Here is a 13,113-nt window from a genome sequence, read left to right as displayed (position 1 = left end):
TTTGAGTGTGTCAATGTCTACGTCATGTTTTGCGAAAAGCGACTGATATATTCACCAAAATTTTGCTTTATATGCGTTTCGTCATCTGCTATGACTCTTCCCCATTTAATCTTATCAACCCGATTGCGCTCAGCCCGGGCTTTTTCCGTGCCCAAAGCTCGTTTTGTCGGTGCTTCACCGAAAACCGCCTCTTCGGCTCTCGTACGCATCAGCGGATCGCGATAACGCTCTTCTTCCATAACTTCTATCTTCTGTTTATTTTCTTTACGTCATCAATCCACAGAACAGGAGCTTTACTCCCCGGCTAGATTAGTTTCCGCAGCAGTTGTCTTAAATTCTCTTCATTAATTTTTTCATGCGGCAAGCCTTTTCAATTGCTTTCATTTTAATTTGCTGCTTACATAGTTATCATAATTTTCTCTTGAATTAGGCACTACATTGCCTTTTTTTTCTTTTTTGTTGCCATAAAAACGTTCGCACTTTAACAACTTATCATTTAATTTCCACAAGTTCCAGTTAAACGTAATGTCTCGTTTTCTTGTGCCTACCATACACTGTACCAAACAGTGGTCCGAAAACGACACAGGTACAACCTTGCAATTGTTACAGCTTGGAAACAGGTTTACCGTTATATAAATACGGTCCAGACATGCGTGACTTGACCGCTGAAAGTGCGTAAATTGCACATCTCGTTCGCCTTCTAATCAGACAGCCACATCTTCAATACTCCATTTATCTACTAACGCGGGCAATCTTTCGGTGCTTCTGTCTGGATATGCTATCGCTTGTTTCGTCACGTGCAGCCAACACACAGTTGAAATCACCTATGACGATCAATTGCTTATCGACAGTACAGTACTGTTCGATGATTTCAAAAAATGCTGCCCTCTCCTCGACCTTGTTAGGTGCGTAAAGGCAGATTATTCTACACTCCAATCCAAGTAGGCATAATCAAGCACAATAAATTGTCCATAACAACATGTCGCGTAAGCGCGAACAACCAGGCCCCGTAGCTCTTTTAAGAGCGCACACCCAGCCGACGTTCCAACTGTATCAGAAACTATCGCGTAATACCTAGAAGTGAAACACCGCACCGTGCTCTCGGTCTCTTCCTCCCCGTGTACTTTAGTTTCTTGTACCGAATACAGATCAATGTCGTAGTCAGTTATAAGTCGATATACTTGGCTCTATTTTCTTTTCCCCGCCAATCCCTTTACATTAAGTGTGGCTATTTTCAGGAAAAGTAGAGCAGCCATTTCGGCAGAAAGTGAAGAGACCGAGAGCATGACGCTTACCTCAGAGTACTGCTAGATGCTTTGTTTAATGCCCGGGTCATCAGGTCGATTGTAGTGTCCTTGCCTCAAAGGTGAACTTGCGGCGACTCGCCTGTCAGCTGAAACATTCGGGCGCGGCTTGTAAGCAGGCCTCCGGGCCTGAATAGCTTTCGCTGAAGGCTCGTCTCCATTGGTTGTAGCCTCGTTGGCCTCTTCGTTGCGAGACACTTCATGAGGACGCTTGACGGGCGCACTAACGGTCGCCAAGCGGCCGTCGCTGTCATCCATGCCCTCCTCACCCACAGGTTGGGGCACCTCGGTTTTTGAAGCGCCTGCAGACCCTCCGTCCTCTGCCATTTTGGTTGCCATAGATCCCGGAAGTTCAGGCTCCTCCCCTTGGTCACTGGGCGCCCCGGTGACCTCCGCCGAAGACGGTGAGGCAACCGTGACTGCTGCTGCCTTATTCGCTCCCTCTGCTTCCTTAGCCGCCTCCTCAGCTTCACCGACATCCATTTGCAGCTCCGTCTTTTCGTCGTCGAGCGCTGCTCGCGTTGCCGATGCGTAGGTGCGAACGCAATCAGCGTCACCACGGCCGAAACGTTTGCATTTCGTACAGCGAGTATTTTTACATTCTCGCCGCACGTGCCCAGTGCCGCGACAGCGCAGGCATTGCATAGGCCTACCAGGCACAACCACAAGTGCCAGCTCTCCCTCAACTCTTAGCTGATGAGGAATGTCTTCAGCTGTAACACCTGGCTTCATCTTCAGTAAAACAGTCCTAGTAATAGGGGCTTTTTCCGTCATGCCTTGAACTCGCCACCGCTCACGGGTCACTGCTGTGATCTTTCCGAAAGCTGGAAATGCCGTTCTTATGTCATCAACGCCGGGGAGCATCCAATGCAGCCGCAGTTTGACATCCTGGTCCTCGGGGTCGATGCATAATCATGCACCATTCCTCTTTTACTTGCATTTTCTTCACAGCGAGCAGCCACTTGGTTGGGTGAGAAGTGCTTAGGGTCACCGCCCATAAGTGGTTAACCTGGTCTGGTCCAGTCTTCCGGTCTTGGCGAGTGCATCATGGAAGTCCTCGACTTTGAAAGGCCAAAACGCACATCGCCATTAAGAAAAACAGTGTTTAACACCCCGAGTCCGGTAGGCAAAATTGGCAAAAGAACTTGATACTCGTTAACTGCAGCTGCAGCATTCCTGTTTCCACGGCCGGCACGGGCCGCTGTCGCTGCTCAAACAGAGCCCATCCTACACGCGTCCGTCACACTCGGTGGCCGGAAGTAGAATCCTCACCATGCGACCGATTTTACGAGATAGCGTATAAAGCTCGTTCGGTTGAAAAGACATGGGCGTAGATGTAGTCGGCACCAGGTGTCGGAAATAATAGGGGGCGTCGTAAAAAAACCGTATCATTGTAATTTGTGGTTGTAGTGAGTGATGCGTGATGGGCGATCACGAGTTAAGGAAGTCATTGTAATTAATTCATAAATTAAAGAAGTGAAAATTAAAAAAAGGGAGTTCAAAGGTGCCAGAATGCTCAGAATTAAAAGCAAATGCTTGGTGATGCTAATTAAAACATTCAGCGTGCAATTGATCAAATAGTTAATGGCAACAATTGGGAAAAGAAAAACAAAAATGCGCTCAAAGGTGTCAAACTGCTAAGAATGGAAAGCCTTGCCTACAACACTATGGCGTCATAGCCTTCAGGCGGAGCTTAAGTGTCTTGTTCAATTTTTGTTTTATTACCTTCTTTGAACATAACAAAAACACCCATACATATGTACTGCGTCCATATCACTTGAGAAGTAAAAAGCGCGAGCGTAAATCTGCTTCGCTCACGCCAGAGGATTAAAAGCGTTTTAGCGGTACAAGGTCGTCCATTACTGAGAGCCACTCTGGTGGCTCATTTTGGTTCTTAAACACAGCGCTTATATAGGTTTGGCTTGGTTTATGAGGGCTTAACGTCCCAAAGCGACTCTGGCTTTGAAGGACGCCGTAGTGAAGGGCTCCGAAAATTTCGACCACCTGGGGTTCTTTAACGTGCACTGATATCGCACAGTACACGGGCCTCTAGAATTTCGCCTCCATCGTAATTCGACCACCGTGGCCGGGATCGAAGCCGCGTCTTTCGCACCAGCAGGCGAGCGCCATAACCACTCAGCCACCGCGGCGGCCCGTTTATATAGAAGACGCTCTCTGCAACGTAATCTCTGACGGGAAGTACAGTTTCATCTGCATGCCTGAATGCCATTCGATTTTTCCCTATACTGTGTATGCTGAGAAGCATGAACATGTCGTATGAGATACTGTCCCCGCTCTCGACAGGTAAAAATCGTATGCCGTAAGACGATATCGGAAGCTGCTTCTTTACTGTTCATTGCAAGATGGCCCAGTGAGATACAGAGCCTGTACAGTCGAGGAACAAGGGATCTAGTGTCTCTGAGGTCCTGCAGATTTAAGAGCTTGTGGACCATGGGACAAATATTACCTTTTCTCGAAGCCATGGCTTCAGTGGCAATATGTCACTGTGTAGCTGAAGAAACGTTTTCACCCAGGTCCGCACCGGCATCTTTTTAAATCTCTTCAGTACATTTTTTTCCTGGCGTACACATTGCATGAAATGGTACACAGGTACAGGCAACACAATGACAATGAGAACTTTGTTAAGCTCTTTCCTTATGACAACGGCAGGACACTGCAGATAAAAGCGAACTTTAAACAACTTAAATGCGTGAACAACCACCCCAAGAAAGTCCCTCATCCTCGCATGTCTAACACGACTGGATGACACAACATAGTCTGACAGTGCATCACCGAAACATACTTGCATTATCGATCGCAAGAACGCGTTTTCTTTGGGTCTCGGAGGAACATAAACCTTGGCACAAGTTGTCTAATGAACAAATGAGCCAAACCCAGGCCACTGATATCCACAGACAGAAAATGATTTGTGCGGCTTGTCCTCTCCCAACTCGACCCCCGACTAAATAGTGCACACTCAGTGCAATCTTTGAACGCTGGTTCGTGACATGCACAGTGCCTGAAGCACATACCACACCTTGGCCACTAGGAATAGGCTACATACTGTGGCTCTAGTAAATATAGAATAATCTCAACCACCTCGACCACCCCATTTGTGCGGACATTCGATATGTACAAGACTCTGTACATTGTCACTGGAAAAACAACATGACACAGATCTCCGTATATCTTTTTCTGCTTCATGTCACTTAAGTGTTCTTTCGAAAAGCGTACTACAAGAAATTTAACTCTGTGAGCAACTTCTCTATAGTAACCTAAAGTTCTCCCCGGAAAACTATTTGTTCCCACAACAAAATCAGGCAAAGCACGGCTCAACCTTACTTGACACCGAGTTCTCAAGAAAGGATCAGGAACATCTCGAAAGAAAAAAAACTTGTTCACAAGCTGGTGTAGAAATAGATGACCAAGCTCGAGGCCACCGTCTTTCATATTTCTGAATAAATTCGTCTGTCTGCACCGCTCCCAGCTCGATGACCAAAATAAAAACATGCAAAAGTATCTTCTACGCATTTGCCTGGGAAGAGTGCAACAATTGCAGGACGAAGCAGAGCTTGCTTAAAAGGGCAACTTGCCCACCGTCGCTCTCGCAAAGATTGATAAATATGCCCCGTGCCATCTATCTGCTTTTTTTCTGTACTTCATTCACCTTGCCGAAGTCCTTGGCACTTTGCACAGTTCACTTTACTTCCGGTTGCTTTTCTGAAACTGTCAACACGCTGGACAGCCTCGCGTATGCTTTTCTGATTCACAGCAAAGACCGCTAAGTCATGCTCGTACGCAAGCAACCTGACTTCAGTTGCCTGCAACCTGAAACCTTGAACAGCTTCGTTTTTAATAATGTTCAGTCGTAGTGTCTCTATGTTAACGACAAACAAAATGAGGCTCAGGGGGCAGCCCTGCGTACCGAAATTTGCGCCCTAATGGGGGCCCCCAGACTCTTGTTTACAATTAATGTGGTAGTGTAGCGGCGGTACGCCATGGCCACGCCCTTTCGGATTACTGAACCTACATTTGCGTGGTCTAAAATACAACGCAAAATTTCGTGGGCTACTCAGTCAAATGCTCTTTCGAGGTATACTTGGAGGATGGCCACACATTCGTTAGTTAGATCACAACACTCGAGACCGATCTTGCCGTGTGTATGTTAGCAATAAGTGACCTCCCCTTTATACCACACGTTTGGTGAAGTCCAACAATATGCTTAATTACTGACTGCAGTCTCCTTGCTAACACTTTAATTAATATTTTATAATTGTCATTAGTCAAGGAAATTGGCCTGTATGCTGTGACCTGCTCCAGCTCTTCCTGGCCATTTTTTTAAAATTAGAATTGTTTAAGATAACCCGTAAGACAGCGGCAATCTATTTATTTCAAAGCCTGCTTGGAAGAGCGCAGTCGATATTGGTACTATTTCGTTCTTAAAACCTATATAGAAACCTCAGCCGTCTGGCCCAGGCGACTTTCTCATATTTAAACTATCGATTGCTCTTTCAACATCGAGTTCTGTGGTTGGCATTTCGTCTAGTCGTGGCATAGCTATAAGAAACGGTTCTTTGAAAGTGTTCATGTCAACCACATGTTTGTTCAACAGCTACTGATACAACTTGAGGAAGCCTTGTCTAATATGATACTCTTCTGCCGATAGCATGCCGCGTTATTCAACCCTAACAATGTGGTTTGTTTCTCTGCGTGAGCCTTTTCCATTCCCAGTGCCCTTTTCGACGGCGTCTTGCCCATTGCCAATTTTCCGCCCATGCACGCACTAACGCTTTAGACAAAGAACGGAAGAAATTTTACCCAAAGAACGGAGCCTGACAACGCAGCTTCTCCCTGAATCATCGTTCATTCGATCGAAAACCGGGACCATGAACCGCACTGCAGGAAGCGTACCGATAATCTATTACCAGTAATTACGTCACGAAATTTCCGCTTAAAATGCGCCTACTTGCTATGTTCACCTCATTGTGAGCAAGGAACTCGTCCGGGTTCCGGGACGTCTTTCATCATTGTTTGACTTGGTCAGTAACTGCAAAAATAAATTAACTTGTATGCCTGAGCAGAAAAATTTTCGTCGAATCCAGTGATGAAAACCACTCAGTGATCGAAGACTGGCAGTGAATAGCGCTGTGACAGCCTTAGGTATCCGCCAGCACAAAAAGAAAAAAAACATTGCTATAATTGCACTTTGCTTGTGAGATTGGTCACTGGAGTACAAGCCTGTATTTTGTCTTGTTTTTGCGCTTTCGAGCTTATAAAAATTGTGTTTTTAGAAAAAAGATTTACTCTCTCGAATAGAATGTGGTAATCTATCAATACAGACAGACTTCAATTCATCCTCCGCATCCCCTTAAAAGAACATCAGTATAATGTCAAGAATGTGCCTGGAGGACCTTGGCGTGCACTGCGAAGACTGTGAATGCTGTCCTGTCAGCGCCTGTTCCTTCAATATGTGTTCTTTCTGCGTTGTCCTGTCCTTTTCAAGTTGTTCTTAGAAGACATTGAAGCTGTCATGTCTTTTACATGACGACCGTTCTGCTCAAATGCAGGGACAAAGCCACAAGCAAAATAATACACAAGTAAAAATTCTGAGTTTTCAGGTAAGTTCGTGAGCGAAAAAGAGCGGCTGTTTTTGTTTTCTGCCGGCTCTAATGTCTACGTGTAAAACAAGCTGGACTGGTGGTGATGCCACGGATTGCGAAGGTATACGTTCACTGTGATTATTTCTTAACTCTTTTTTTTGGTCAATCTCTTGATGCATAAAAAGGGATACCTGTGGAAATAAAAACAGGAGTGCTACTCCGCGCTTGTGGATGCGTTCTTTACCTCCCAGCAGCTCGTGTTAAGCACGTTTTGACGATTTCAGAATGTTGCGAACTTATCACACCGCGTAATATATACAAGGCACAAGGCCGGAAATTTAATGTATCTCTTGGGAAAATCCCCGCCCCGGATTTGGGGCATGGTTTTGTGCCCGAGAAAGAAAAACGCCATTAGTTCATTATGCGAGAAAATACCTTCAAGCTGTTCCTGCCGCCCATTTTGCTGCTACTGTCCTTGACAGAGGCCCCGTCTACACGCATGTCCACTTTTCCTGATACTCTGGTTACCATAAAATATGAATGTCTTCATTCGAACCTCCTTTCTATGGTGTGTATTCTACTCTGTTCTTTCAGGTTGTTCCCATGGCGAACACGGCTATGGACCTTCCGCTCAAGAAGAGCATTGCCACAAACGAGCTGGTGTTCGAGGTCGATATGTCGCCGCTGGGTGCAGTCGCCTACCACGTGTCCAAGACAGCAGGTGCGCTTCTCCACCCTTCCTTTAAACGGAGCATGTGGCCGACACTGTCGGGCCGAGGAAACGCCAAGGCACGACGCAAAGTGGCTCAGCTTCCGCTTGGTTAACGCATCCATCCAGACACAGTTTTGGATCTTCTCGTAACTTTGCGAGCCAACCAAAACACACAAAGCTGACAGACGTGTGCAGGGAAGCTTATGCTAATCGGCCAGGCGCTTCAGATTAAGCTAGGGGAGGAGTATGGTGGTGTTCAGCCGGGCTAGATCATACTGCGCTGTGTCTTGCCATATCATCACACATATTACCATTACTGACGACACGAAGAAGCCACTGTACGCTGCACCGTCCGAAGACAGCATGACGGCACGGTAATGAGCGGCGCTCATGTATATGACAACAACCTGCGTCAATCTGTAGTATTAAGTAAGCCTGGATAACGACAATGTTACCTGCATAGATTCGACCAGTATCGTGCCAGCTGCTGGATTCTTGTCTGCTCACCGAAGAACCTTCAAATTTGTTATTTTGGCCTGCATTAACAAGGATGAATACCGAAAGCGCTAAAACAGGCGCGGTGATTACCACGACAGCTGCATGCCGTGAATAATTTGCGCGGGGCTTTAGCAGCTGATCTCTCGAACAGGAGGAGCGCACATCAAGAGTTCGAAGAAACCAGAGCGAAAACACATAGCAGAGGAAGAAAGTCGTAAAGATGATGCACCGTACTGCCACTTGAATATTTTTGAGAGCAAAGCAAACAAATTTATCCCTCCCAGCCACCATTCACATCACGATACTTTTCTCTGAAGGTCTAAGGACACAAAAATATAGTGCGAATTTTAGAGTCATCATGAGACCATCACCCAAGCATTAAATAAAGAAACCTGCCCACCTGAAAGCCTAGTTTGCATACGCGCTGTTGTTTCTCTGAAAATTATTAGTTATTTCTTTTTGGAACCCGCGTTTGCTTCGGTTTTGTGTGGTGGTTGCTTCGCGTGAACGCGCTGGGCTGCTCTTATACGGTTTGGTGGTGCTATCATAAATCCGATGGAGGTGAAATTTTAAAGATCTGCGTTCTGTGCGATGTCAGTGCTTGTTAAATAACCCCAGGTGATGGAAATTATCCGGAGCTCTTAACTACGGCGTTCATCATAGCCTCAGTCGCTTTGGGACGGTAAACCTCATAAACATAAGCATAAATCTCATGTTCTTTGGTTATCTCTTCTGACCATGATATTTCAAAGGAAAATGTATTTTAGTGAAACTGCTGACTGAACGAAATAAAAGTTCTTTGCTTTGGCATCAATAAATTCAGTCGGTGTCCGGTGTAACCTGTGTGTGCTTCTTCTCCGTAATTTCCTTGTGTGTTTTCTTACTGTTTTTGTAAATCCATCAAACCGCTCTTTGTAATGTTTTCGTGGAAATCAGATGTCATCAGAAACAAAACAAAAATACCCGAACATTCTCAGGGGGCGGACTTCCATTTGCGAGGAAATGGTCGGCAACGAGGATGTTCGCATTTTTCATAGGCATCATCGAAAGACGCGTGGGGTTCTTGACACATGAATGTGAATTGCCCAAGCTCATCCACGTTTATCATAAGTCCGTCTACATTACAAAGGCGCCACGACAATTTTCACGGGGACTGTGAGAGAAATAGCTAATAATATTCTACGTCACCGGTGAAAAGTAAGACTCTGGCAAAAATAAAAACCGGGAGAGCATTAGGAAGAAATTAGCTTACTGGAGCTGTACGATGAAGTTGAAACGACATCATTGAATTGAGAAATATGGCATAGCTTTTCAGATTGCCACTAGCGTCAGGCGCTGGCTGCGCTCGGGAACTGCGCGCAGGCGCAGAGGTAGTCAAGTGGTTTAACTTTCTTCGACCACACTACCGCTACAGAGCCGGCAAGGAACTGTGCATGCACGCGCTGCTTCTGTACAGCTAGCAGCCGCTGGCAGCGTCAAATGCATGCGGTAACGCTATGCTAAACCTCTCAAATGATCAGACCCAGTGTGCGTGAATCTCGTTCAGCAGACCATGGTCTCAATGTTAAGAAGACCAAGGCATCAAAATAAAATTCAGGTCGGATAGGCTAGGACTAGAACAGGGTTGCCAAAAGGCCTTTAGAATATACGCCGAAACGCCAAGAGCTACAATGCCTCGGAAGGCTATGCAGCAGACATGTAGCGGTTGTGGTGGTGGGAAAGAACTTTTATTTTATTAAAAGGAAGGACGACTGTGGGACCGGTTGTCGTGGGTGGTGATGTCCTCAGCCCACGACTCCGATTGCTTTTGCCATCCTGCGTGCTCTTGAGATCAGCCGTTGCTGATCGCACAGGCTTGAGCTGGACGGAGCCGCTTCCCACGAGGAGGTAGTGAGGTGAAACATAGGTTATCGCTAAGATGTGGCACTCCCACGTGGAGGGGTATAGAATGTGTTGGGCGGTGTTGCATGACGAGCAGTGCGAGGGGGTGTACCGGTGTTCTTCCTCTTTCTTTTGCAGTCAGAAAAGCAGCAAGCGAGAACTACGCCATTTTCAAGATTGACTTGGAAGAAGCGTCCATAGAAAACGAGGTACAGTATTAGTTGCGACTTAATTAGTCAGGTGTTCCGAAACTTCAAATCGTATCAGATTTATTATATCATGTTAGAGGTGATTGCATAGATTACATACAGAAGGAGGTCCCTGAGTGACTATTGGAAAGCGGCACGTAATATCAATGCCGGCAACGACACTCCCCAGGCAGCACAAGCCATTGGCCCAATATTGGGATTGTGATGGCAAATGGTGGTCCTACATAGGACCACCATCACCACTATTACCCCAATATAGGCAATGCCTCTTTCCGACAGTTCCAATGATGGCCCCACATGTTCTATGTGTCCCCGATATTGGCAGTGCCGCTTAGTTACATCGCCAGCAATGGCCCAAGCTGGGCAGTATTTTCCCGATATGGGCATTGCCACTCACTTACATTTCCAATAATGGCCCCAGTTGGCCACTATGTCCCCCATAATGGCTTTGCCACTCAGTTACATTCCCAATTATGGCCCCAGTTGGCCATTATTTTTCCCATAATGGCTTTTCCACTCAGTTACATTCCCAATAATGGCCCCATTTGGCCATTATTTTCCCCATATTGTCATTGCCACTCAGTTATATTCCCAATAATGGCCCCGGATGGCCACTATTTTCCCTATATAGGCAGTGCCACTCTGTTACATTTCCATTAATGGCCCCTTGTTGTGTAGTATTTCTCCAGGATTGGCAACGCCACTTCAATAGGCAGAACGATATCGGTCATTGTTTGCCACTAATTCTCAACCATTTCAGTGCATTTATCACCCACGAAATTTGTGGGTGATAATCCATGAGGATTTGCTTGGGGCAGTTATTGGATTTACACAAAAATCTTAGGCAAATCGATCGAAAGATGAACTATAATATATATGCGCGTTAGTTCTTTAAAAGTCTCTCACAAATCCCGATATGTAAACAATGCAGGCTGGCGCGAACCATAGGAAATGGGTCGATTATACATACGCGTGTGCGCGCGCTAATTGGTAATCAAGAAAATTCATTCTTTGTCCGTGAGACTCCGTGCACAGCACACGCGCAATACGGGACAGCCTGCAGCGCACTCATTTTAAGTGGAATGAATAAACTGCTTGGCAGGAACACGTATTTTAAATGACGAATGTCTCTTAAGAGAATGATATGTATGGTGCAGATGGTCTAGTTCACTCGATCGTTTCCAAGCGAAGGGTTTATACGCAATTTTCAGCTTATTCTGGTTAGCATCGCCGCAAGCTATATGGCTTCAGCCGTCGCGTTTTCCATATGAATTTCGAGAATTTGGGGGAAAAAATCACGACTGCAGTGTACACAGCCGGCGTTAGCAAGATATGCAAAAAATTCAGAAGGGCGCACACTTTGTTGACCTAAGTGCGGTAGGCGAATGCCTTGAGCGCGGTGTTGCTGCTTGTGTCACTGATGTGTGGTTAAGATGTTAAGTACACAATTATTTTGAATATTATTCTGGAGACATTGGAGGGTGTTTGGGAGGCATATCCGTCTGATTCGGCGCCTTTCCGCACTCTCCGGCGTCATATATTAGTGTAGGCACAGAAAAATCAAGAAAATATATATTTGAGAAGTAGAACCAATTCCGTGTTGGAAGGAAGTAGTGTAGTGGGTAGTATGCGCGACTGCTGAACTTAAGGATGGTGGTTCAAATCCCGCCGTGCACAAAAAGTTTTTTTTTAGCGAGTTGTCATCTATTTATTGACTGCTATAGTGGGACAGATTTCGCGGAAGGACGGACAATGATGACCCATTAAAGGCTTTCTCCTTAAAAAAGATCTCTCTTAAAAACACTATAGTTCACGCATCGAAGCAGCTCGCACTGTACCAGCGCACACGGGAAATTTACACGATCGACCTGTGATGAGACACCATGAAATTGGAAAGGAAAAGGACGAGACGGCTTCTTAAAACCGATGTCGTCCCGTTCATCGCTGTGCGCAACAATATATATATATACATATGCATATTCATCTTTCACCTTTCTCTCGTTGAAACATTCCAAATTTGCTAGCGGATTATAAATAGCTGTCATCATTCACAATTCTGTTGTAACAGCTAGCAGTGCATCATCTAGTGCCCGCTGATTACCACAACCTATATACAGTTGAGCGAAAGTGCAAATATCGACGACTTCCACGACTTGCATACAGTTCAGGCAGAATATAATGCGCGCTTGGACATATAATTCTAATAACTCTTCTGGCATGTTGCGTAGTGTGAATATAAATGTTTTAGGCCTTTACATATTCAAGCACAAGAGCAAATTTTGCATCAAATATGCGCATAAATCATCCTTTATCTTTTGCTAGATAATGCGTCAGGAGAATTTACTACGGAAACGTACGTGGTCGGTTTCTTTCGCCCCTGGACTGTTACGCGGAAACTGTCGCCGCCTGTAAGAAAATGTAAGGTGGGCGCATTGAACGGCGATAGCGCAGAAAAAACAGCCAGGCTGGCGATAAAATATGGTGCTTATACAATTGTGACCTATGTCTGGAATACATTGCTCACGTGCCCGATAGAGAGACACGCGGTTCGCTTCGCTCAATCATTGACATTCGATACATGTGCCACCACAGAACACTTCGCACTGTTGTCATAATAAAACTCACTTAGGGCGGGTGTTGCCAAAATCCACACCATTATACACTTTAATCGCATGTTCTGTTAGACCAAGGCATGCGCGCGCATTCTGTGCCAAATTCTGCTGTGTAACATACAAGGAAGCTTTTTTTTTGTCTCCACTTATAATCATAACAACCACAAATATGTGTGCTGTTGCTCTCTGGTAATCAATAAAGTGCACCATTAATGCACATGCAGTCAGCCATCTCTAGCTGCTTTTTTCTCACCTCTAATGAAGAAGCTAGGTCATTGTGTAAAGCATGTTCATACT

The 13,113-nt window shown here is 45.6% G+C and overlaps 1 pseudogene across 1 annotated transcript in view; it reads left to right on the top strand.

The window, feature by feature from the left end:
- Positions 1-13,113, top strand: part of LOC144121584 (lysosomal alpha-mannosidase-like) — a 96,534-nt pseudogene that overhangs the window by 27,671 nt on the left and 55,750 nt on the right. Inside the window, exons 6-7 of the transcript XR_013312645.1 lie at positions 7,499-7,625; positions 10,134-10,204. The product of XR_013312645.1 is annotated as a lysosomal alpha-mannosidase-like (transcript). The remainder of the gene's footprint in view (positions 1-7,498; positions 7,626-10,133; positions 10,205-13,113) is intronic.

This window comes from Amblyomma americanum, chromosome 1 (genome assembly GCF_052857255.1).
Source record: "Amblyomma americanum isolate KBUSLIRL-KWMA chromosome 1, ASM5285725v1, whole genome shotgun sequence".
NCBI classification, from domain to species: Eukaryota; Metazoa; Arthropoda; class Arachnida; order Ixodida; family Ixodidae; genus Amblyomma; species Amblyomma americanum.
The sequence above is the reverse complement of the archived record's forward strand: the minus strand, read 5'-3'. Positions and strand labels throughout refer to the sequence as shown.